This window comes from Rattus norvegicus, chromosome 8 (assembly GCF_021556685.1).
Source record: "Rattus norvegicus strain SHRSP/BbbUtx chromosome 8, alternate assembly SHRSP_T2T, whole genome shotgun sequence".
Lineage (NCBI taxonomy): Eukaryota > Metazoa > Chordata > Mammalia > Rodentia > Muridae > Rattus > Rattus norvegicus.
The window spans coordinates 76,059,949-76,069,632 of record NC_141541.1 but is presented as its reverse complement, the minus strand read 5'-3'; the positions used below and the strand labels follow the sequence as shown (position 1 = coordinate 76,069,632).

Genomic DNA, 9,684 nt, shown 5'->3' with positions numbered 1-9,684 from the left:
TCTCGTTATTTAAAAGAATTTAGAAATAGGCTCAAAAATTTTTTTTATTTGAGCTTAAGAGAAAAACAGCATTACTTAATTGAGAATCCCAGCAGCTGGTATGCCTTTCAAGTTAGATGTGGAATACAGATAGTTTGTTAAGAAAGGAAAGAGCATGCCCAAGAGTGGATGTGAGCCTGTGAGCTAAGGGGCAAGTCCCCAAAGTCTGGCCATGCATCGTGCTGACATTCATTCCCACCCACACCGGCTTGCCATTGTACAGTCCTGCCTCTGCTGTTTATATCCCCAAGGCTTTGGTTCCTGCAGGCTTTGTCCCATGCTGCCAACAAGAAGCAGCAGGAAGTTGTCTCTTGAACCAGATTCTGCCCAGTTTTGACAACTTTTCAGACTCCCTTGTAAGAGACAAGCTACAGTAGAGATAATCTTGTCAGTGATGAGCAGGACCACACCTTGACCTGGACGGCTCCGCTCTGCCTAACTCTTGCTTCCTATTTTTGTTGTGGAGTTCTCTTGTAGAGAGATGGGACATGGGGCCTTTCTGCCAGGAGACAGCATTTATCCGTGGTGACACTGGTTCACAGGATTCACATCCAAAGGCTGAGCACAGCAGAGCGAGCATCCTTACATGGCCTTCCTGGGTGTGTCCCTTTATACTTTAGTCTTTGTATCCTTTCTATGGTAAACTATATTCTGACTCAGTGTCCTGACAGAGTCCTGCAGGAGGTGTAGATGCTGATTATGGCAGTCAGCTTCCTTTTGTTTCTGGAAAGGCCCTTATCACATTTGACAGGGACCTGAAGAAAGCCTGGAAGTAGGACACTGGGCCTCTTTGTCACCCTTCCCAATGTGGCCACCTGGAACCAATGTTTTCTTAATTTTCACTATTACCTATCTCTTGAATTTGTCTTTTGAGGACAGGTGCCCAGCACAGCTCGGTACAACTCCTGGGGCCTGCAGTCTGACTACTAGTAATAATTTTGGCCAAGTTGGGACCAGAAGTAAACACCCATTTGGGATGTCAGCCACTAGGAGGAAGTTGACCCAGGATGGAGGAAAGCAGCTGAGAGACCCAGACATTTGCTGAAGTCATTTTAACTCCAAGAACTTCTCCTCCCACTCCAACCGGCGTCATCTGGTTTTTACCTCTATTTGGTGCAACAGAGAAATGAGTGTTGAACTTTGTTTTGGACTCTTAAGAAACCAGATCAGGGTAAGTTTCTCCCTGACCACTGTGACTGGGGCTTTGTCTCCCTTTCCTTGGTCTGTGTGTGGTGTGGGGGAGGGGGCAGGTCTTTTTAACCATTTGAGTGAGAAAAACCAAATGGTTTTGTCTTTCAGAGTTTTCTGAGCCACTGCACTTCTGTTGAACCTTCTGGCCTATTGCGTCATTTCCAGGACAGGCCTTGGCAGTGTGGCAGCTATATTAAACCAATTTTGAGTTCCTCTGAACCATGTAGGCGTCTGCTATGTAACAGTAATGGAGTTCTGTTGAGCCACACGCCTTCTGACAAATCATTAGCAACAGAAAAGGTCGAAGGTGTTGAAGAGATCTCTGGTAAAATCTGTTCTCCTTCCCCCCACCCCCCACCATCCCCTACCTTAGCTCTTAGGACATAAACCAGCAATCTGGGCTGTGTCTTATTCCATGCCTATCTTGGGCCATGCCAAACTGACAGAGAAAGTCAAGAGGGCTTCTCTCAGCTGTCGAAGTACAAGCAGTTACTCTTGTCTGTCTGGGCAGTGAGGCTCCGCCCCTGATAGAGGTACAGGCTTGAGAGCAAGAGCAAGTTTAACAGGAGCCTGGGGTGCCTTCTAAGTATGCAGACAAAGTCGGTGCATGGTGGAGAATTGCCTCTATCTTTGTATGCAAGGCTTTGAGCTGCTCATTGGTGACCTTATTAGAAGGTAATTTTTGGGGGGAGGGCATGGATATCCTCGGTAACTTTTGACTGAACAGTCTCCATGGTCCGAGAGCCACCACCTACCTACATGCATGCAGTGAGCTGCTTGTAAGTTAGCTATGGCTTGTTTTAAGTTCGAACTCAAGTCATACAGCCTCCAAGGCGTTCTCTATTACTTCTTCACATTGCTGTTGGTCTAGGATTAGTTGTCCTTGAATCATTGCTGTGAATTTGGGCACTGGCACAATAGTCTCTGGGGGCTTCTTGCCCAAAAGCTTCTTGCTTTCTGCTTAATGGTTTCTTCAGACTCATGCAGTCCAACTGGTGGGGTGACATGCATCAGCACTTTATTTTCTAATGAGTGGGAAGAGGAGGATGCACGAGGCATCTGGTTGTGCACGAATTGCTGCTTCTGGTCTTTGAGCCTCTCCATTCTCATCATGAAATAGATCCGAATTGTCTGCTGCATACCAAGCCTGGAGGCCATTACATCAAGTGCAAGAGGAGGCTTCACGAAGGACTCGCCATGTCATGGACAGAGAGATTCAGCATTACCTCTTATTGGAACTCTAATCTCAGACTCTCTCCCCAGTTCTTCTCTTTCTCCTGTTGACTATCTTCTGCATGTTTGTAAAGTTACCCAGAGCTGTGCGTTCATGTCCTAGTAGTTCAATAAATGGCAAATTTCCACATATCCTCTCTTCTAGATCTTGAATCCTATTCAGAAAAGCATTAGGATTGCTTCTTACACCCGGAGCATCTCTGCCTTTCTCAGTCACCCTCTGTGCCTCCACTGTTAGAAATGAGGTCATCTCAGCATATGATGCAACTGAGAAATGGTTGAGCTATGAAATTCAAGCCTGTTTCATCTAGATCTAACACCTAGCACCCACACAAAATTGCTATCTAGACAGTGGCACATGAGCCATTGGGTTGCTGGTCTAAATACTTCAGTGAACGTGTCTAGATCTGCTGGTAGTGAATGGTACCCTGGTTCATGGCCAAATAAAGCACATTAAATCAGTGTGATATTTGGGATGTTGGTATAGTGTAATATGTTACTCCAAAATCCATTTTGATCAGAAGTGCATGGTGTTCATGAGCCTGTGGGATACCAGTCTGGGCTCCACTCAGTATGTCTTCCAGTCATCTGAATTAAAGGACCACTGTGAACAGCTTCTGTGATTGTACATCTAGTCTCTCGTCCACTGTGATCTTGTTAGAATAGAAATAAAGGTCCATCCTAGTTCGGCAGGTCAATCACCTGGCTAAAAGACCGCGTTGAAGAAGGTCATGCTAAAGAGGTAGGCAGAATAATCATTTCTTTAATGGGATAATTTAATTTTCCTTCCCATAAACCCTGCCCCTACCAGAGTAGCTTACTGGGCCATAGCTGTAGGGCGTTGTAAGTCTGCAAGCTTTTCTAAATGATTCAGGAAAGTGCAACTTCTCCTTTACTCTTATCTCTTGTCTAAGCATTATTTTGCTAATGCTCTGAGTTGCCCCAACATTTTGGGCTTCCTTACTCTTTTTCTAAAACACCCCTCTCTGCCTTACGCCAAATGTCCACCATGTGTCTGACCTCCATGCTGGCCTGAACAGTATAACTTCGTCCCCTTTCTCCCCTTCACTCTCCTCCACAGGTAGTTCTGAAACTTAGAGCTTGCCTATCCTGGAGTTTTTCTTTTAAGCACTAATAAAATTTACCACCCACTTCTATTTCTGTCCATTCTTAAGTTTTTTTAATTAAGAATCCCAAGACGGGAGTGCTGGAGAGATGGCTCAGAGGTTAAGAGCACTGTCTGCTCTTCCAGAGGTCCTGAATTCAATCCCCAGCAACCACATGGTGGCTCACAACCATCTGTAATGGGATTCAATGCTCTGTTCTGGTGTGTCAGTGACAGGATGTTCATATTCATTAAATAAATCTTTAAAAAAAAAAAGAATCCCAAGAGGGGGTCCCAGTTTCCTCTGTATTGCTGGTGGCCACAAAAGACCTTGAAATTCTAATTTGTGTAAGCATGAAAACACTGCTTGAACTCTCTTGGAGATCTCGAGTGAACGTTCTAGCTGACAGTCTAGAACTCTATCTAAACTTTCAATTGCTTCTAGAGGATAACAGGGTAAAACTTCATCTGCCTCCAGAGGTACTGAAAACAACTGGGCTGCAAACCTCTGACCATTTCACATTTGCATCTCATTCATGAACTTATAAGTGCACCAAAATTACTACACTTGTCTAACCAAAGGTGTGTGCGTGTGACTGAGGGACAGCATCTGAACTGCATCAATGTACAGGAGCTGCTGCTTAAGCTGTTTCTCAACATATTTTATTGATTCTTTGGGAATTTCACATCATACACCCTGATCACACCCACTTCCCATCCTTCTAAGTCTGCCCCGACCTTTGTGACCTCCCCTCCAAAAGGAAAACAAACCACAAGTCCAACTTGTGCTACCATAGCATGGCTGCTTTCCTTTTTTAAAGTTAATAAGAATGGAGGGATTTAACTGTAGAATTTGAGACTGAAAAAAACCTAACTAAAAAGTGAACTGATGTAATAAATTAAGATTAATTTATTAATTTTGGATTTCTACTCAGGAAAGGTGTTCAGGTCTGGTACTTCCAAATGTGAATTCTGGAAACTGGGCCAAGAAAAAAAAAATCTTGTTGTGGGATTTATAGAGAGATCACTAAAACCAAGTTTAAAAGATGACAGCCTGGGGTTGGGGATTTAGCTCAGTGGTAGAGCGCTTGCCTAGGAAGCACAAGGCCCTGGGTTCGGTCCCCAGCTCCGAAAAAAAGAACCAAAAAAAAAAAAAAAAAAAAAAGATGACAGCCTTGGGCTGGAGAGATGGCCCAGTGGGTAAGAGCACTGACTGCTCTTCCAGAGGTCTTGAGTTCAAATCCTACCAACCACATGGTGGCTCACAATCATCTGTAATGGGATTCAATGCCCTCTTCTGAAAAGTGACAGTGTACTCACATTAAATAAGTAAGCCTTTTTTAAAAAGTGACTTGTTAAAATAACCTTTTTATTAGATGCTCTGAAATTTCTAAACTAATTTTTGCTAGATAAACACGATGCGAATCTAAAAGATTAACGTTAGGTTCAGCCTTTAAGTGAACTTTGGCGTTATTTCCGGACTTGAGCCCATACGACTCAGTACATGTTCTGTCTTCTTATGCTTTATTATTGTATTGGAACCGTAAAAATTCTAGCCACAGAATTCTTTGCTAATAGGTGATGCATTTTTTATAAATAATTTTAAAGGATTGCATATTTTAATATCTAATTGGGTGTGCATTGTAAAATTACCAAGAATTTGAATTTTTTATTTTCTGTTGATTTTAGTTGGGGTATTTGACTATGTCAGAAACGGTTTCTTCTTTTTTAACTTGTATAGCTGTGGTGTATGTGCATATCGAGCAAACCCATAAGATGGAGCCCAGAAGAGGGCATTGGATCCCCTTAAAGGAATTACAGATGTTTAGTTGCTGGAAATCAAACCCAAGTCCTCTGGAAGAGCAGCCAGTGCTGTTCATAGTTGAGCCATCTCTGTGGCCCCAGAAACTGTGCCTTTAGAAAATCAATATGCATTTATTTATATTAAAATATAAACACCTTATAAGCAACTATTTAATGTGATTTTGATACAATTACTACCCTACGTCAGTGATTCTCAAACTTCTAAGGCTGTAGTCCTTTGCTACCTGTATGTGAACCTATCTGCATGTAGGGAGATTCACCTGGAAACAAAGGAGCATTGTCTCAGTTCTTTTTTTTTTTTTAAGATTTTTTTATTATAAGTACTCTGTAGCTGTCTTCAGACACACCATAAGAAGGCATCAGATCTCATTACAGATGGTTGTGAGCCACCATGTGGTTGCTGGGATTTGAACTCAGGACTTCTGGAAGAGCAGTCAGTGCTCTTAACCACTGAGCCATCTCTCCAGCCCATCTCACTTCTTAAGAGCATCCGAAATGTGTGTTTTCCCATGGTCGTAGACAACCTCTCTAGGCATTGAGACCCACAGACTGAGGACCACTACCTAGTGTAACCCTGCCATATGGGAGGCAGAGGCAGGTAAATCTCAGAGTGTGAGGCCAGGCTGATCTACATACTGAGTTCCAGGACAGCCAGGGCTATGTAGAGAGACCTTCTCGAAAACAAAAAACACAAAAACAATATTCCTCTGACTAAAACTATGTAGGCTTGTGTGTCTGAACTCTACTTACTATGCGAAAGTTTACAGAACTAAAGTCATTAATTTATTACACACAAAGTGGCCCATGAGTGTTCTGTTTTACATGGGATGTGTTATAACTGGGGTGTTGTTGAAATATAAAATGGCCAATGAATCTCTTTTGAAAACATTTTACATCCATCCCTTCGTGTGTGTTGGGGGGGTATAAGCATGTGTGGGGGATGGAGGTGGGTATAAGTGTGGTGGGCGGAGCCACAGCACACAGCAATCAGAGGACTGTTTCGTCTTCCCCCACCTGGATCTGGGGATGGCACAGGTTCTCAGGTTTATGACAGGTTGCTTTATCTGCTGAGCCATCTCGCCTGCCCCTTAAATCTTGGTGTAGTCATGCTTTTATTTCTCCTGGGTTCCAGGACTATCATCCTTTGGGCACTGTGACAAATGAAGTTCACGGTTGAAAACTTCATAATTCTGTCAAAATGCATAGCCCCCCCAAAGAAACTTCTCATGTTTCAAAGGAGCATGCTATTTTGTGTGGGGTCCCATTCATATTTATCCTGGGGTGTTTGTGGCCCACGGGCTACAGGTTGGACATGCCATAAGCTAAATGTCTTGACCATCAGTAAATGTATTTTTAACTTTGCAAGAAGTAAATGGAGCTGGAGAGGTGGCTCGGTGGTTAAAAGCACTGGCCTTCTAGAGGAACCAGGTTCTGTTCCCTGTACCTACAAGGCAGCTCACAACTGTACAACTGGAACTCCAGTCTCAAGGCCATCGGACACCCTCTTCTGGCTTCTCTAGGCACCAAAAACACACTGTAGTGCTCATACATCCATTCTGCCGAGACATCTATACACATAAAAATAAAAGACAAGTGCTGTTCTGAGGTGACCATACCAATCTGCACCCCCATGCAGCGTTCCAAATTTCTAGGAGGCCCTGTGTCTCACGATTCACTGCCCACAATTGCTGCCACCCTCATTCCCACCTGAAGATCCTCAGGATGTGGGCAAAATCAAGGAGTCCCAGCAAGCTTCCTAGACAAACCAGGGAGACTGTGCACTCATGGTCAACCTTAGACCTAAGGTGGCCAACATATAGAAGAGGACAGTAGATCTCAGAGGAAACCACATGAATCTGGAGAATCAAGCAGGCCATGATCTCAGGACAACTGTCATGGCCTCAAAAGGCTTACAACCAGCACACACAAACCTTTGGACACCAACACTTGGATGGCACAGGGAGTCAGACTTCTGAGTTCAGGGCCAGCCTGGTCTACACAACAAATTCCAGGCTAACCAAGGCTATTTAGTTTGACTCCCATGTCCAAAAAAGTCCATGCCTTTTTAAAAGGAGATTCTCCTAGGTTAGAAAAAGCTAAAGAAACCTTACAAGTAAAGCATGATCTTAATTTCATCAGAGAAGGATTTTAAAAGGCACGTAGGGAACATACAAAGAAAACATGGCAAAACAGTAGCCACTATTGAGCCATGCTGCTGGGAACATGTGTGCCCTGTGCTTTTGTGTTTGAACTCCACTAGGGAAAAGTCCAATGTGAAATAAGGCAGATGCTTCCTACAGTAACTTTATCCTGCTGAACAGAAATGAGCTATATTAGACTGATGAGCTGGCTGCAGGGGTAAAGGTGCTTGCCACACAATCTTGGCAACCTGAGTTGGATCCCTAGAACCCAGTTTTGTGGAAGAGAAAAATGGCTCTACAAAACCGGTGTCCACGTGCCACACATTGTGGCACATGCGCTTGTATCGGAGGCACACACTATTTTTAAGTCTCTGGTCAATCAATTTAGTAATCTGCACTGTCATGGTTCCCAAGCCTGGCCAGAGAGTCCCATCTCTCTGTCGATGACGTCATTGATGCCCTTGGGAGAAACACTGTGCACTAGAAGCAGGTGATGCTGCCCACCTTCAATCCCATCTCCCAGCACTCAGGAGTCAGAAGCAAGGGCATCTCAGTCCCTGTCCAGTCTGGTCTACGGAGTGAGTTCCAGGACAGCCAGGGCTACACAGAGAAACCCTGTCTCAAAAATAACCAAAACAAAACAAAAACCACAAACCTTTTGAACTTATCCTCCCACCCCTCCCCAGCTCTTTAACAATAGCTACAGAAAGAAAAACACTCTTTCCCCTTCTGTTGAAAGTGTGTATATGTGTTGTGTGACTGTGAGTACACATCTGGAGTGTGTCTGTGTGTGCACATAAATGGTGGGAAGAGGAGAGGCCTTCATTGGATGTCTTATTCTCTGCATTATTTGTGAGGGGTTCTTTCATTAAACCTGGAACCCGCCAATTTGTCTAGACAAGCTGACTAGTGAGCTCCAGGGAATCCTCCTGTCTCTGCCACCTCAGTGCAGGCCACCACTACACCCAGTTTTTAAACATGGATGCTGGGGATCCAAAATAGGATTCTCATGCTAGCCTAGCAAGCACGTTACTGAGCTATCTCTGCAGCCACTAGGAGAAGACTCTCAAGAGTGTCTTCTATGTCAGCAGAATTCAGGGTTCTGTCTTGGAGTGAATAGGCTAAATGTTTCAGACTGAACACAGATTCCATCCTATGAAGCCTTCATATCACAACTTGTGTTTTCTTTCACCTCTGCCCAGTCTTTGGGATACAGGAAATGATATAAACCTGGGTAGATCTTTGGGAATGTGTGCTTTGCAGGATAAGCATGCCAATTTCTGTTTAATGAATGAATGAATGAAGAATGAATGACATCCTAAAGTGGGAAAGAGAAGGAAAGGAAAGTGGAGGGGACCCAGCTGATATGCAAGTGCATTTCCTGAAGTTATGGGAACACACTGTCTCTAGAGACACAGACTTCTTAGAATTGGGACAAGTCAGGAGTCAGGGAAGCCGTGAACACTTCCTGCACATTGTCACACAGCTGACCTAAGTTCAATCGACTCAGTCAGGAATACCCCTTCCTTAGTCCTTGAGGCAGTGTTTAGTTCTTCCATTAAAATGATCAACCTGCAAAAATCACTTGTCTGTGACACCATCCAGTCATGGGCTTGTTCCTCTTGCAGCTAATGCAGATCCATGACTCAGGAATGAAGGGTAAGGAGGGGTTAGCATGAAAAGCCGGTACCATAGCTCTGGCATCTTCAAGTCTCTCTGTCCTCAGTGAATCTGAAGGAATGACAGTGTGCTTAGTTGAAAAGATAGCTTTGAAGGAGAATGGCTTTCTCTTGTTTTGGGGGCCACCAGTTCTTGCTAAGACCAAGGAAGAGATTCTCTCCAGAGCTGTCAAAACAGAAACCTGAAGGAAACTAACAGAAAAGTGCAGTTCTTGTGAGTACCCTCCTTTGGGAACTCTCACTCACCTGCAATAGTTGTAACTTGTGGACACAGACTTCTGAGTTCTGGCTGCCTTCTCCAACACAGATCCAAACCCTTCCTGCTCAAGGTACAGGCCAGGTAGGCTGGGGTGAGTACAGCCGGTTTCCTTTTGTCGGTCTTGTCTTGCCACCTGGTGGCGACATTGGAAAATTGTGCTGGAGGGAACAGCACGCAGACTTAAAGACCACAGAGCTGTTGAATAAAAAGCCA

At 44.1% G+C, this 9,684-nt stretch overlaps 1 long non-coding RNA gene across 1 annotated transcript; it reads left to right on the top strand.

Moving 5' to 3' along the window:
• Positions 1-541: 541 nt before the first annotated feature.
• On the top strand, positions 542-2,595 carry LOC100911360 (uncharacterized). The gene is made up of 4 exons (NR_131088.1): positions 542-638; positions 919-1,210; positions 1,339-1,537; positions 2,351-2,595. It is a non-coding gene; the product is annotated as an uncharacterized LOC100911360 (long non-coding RNA).
• The last annotated feature ends 7,089 nt before the right edge of the window (positions 2,596-9,684 follow it).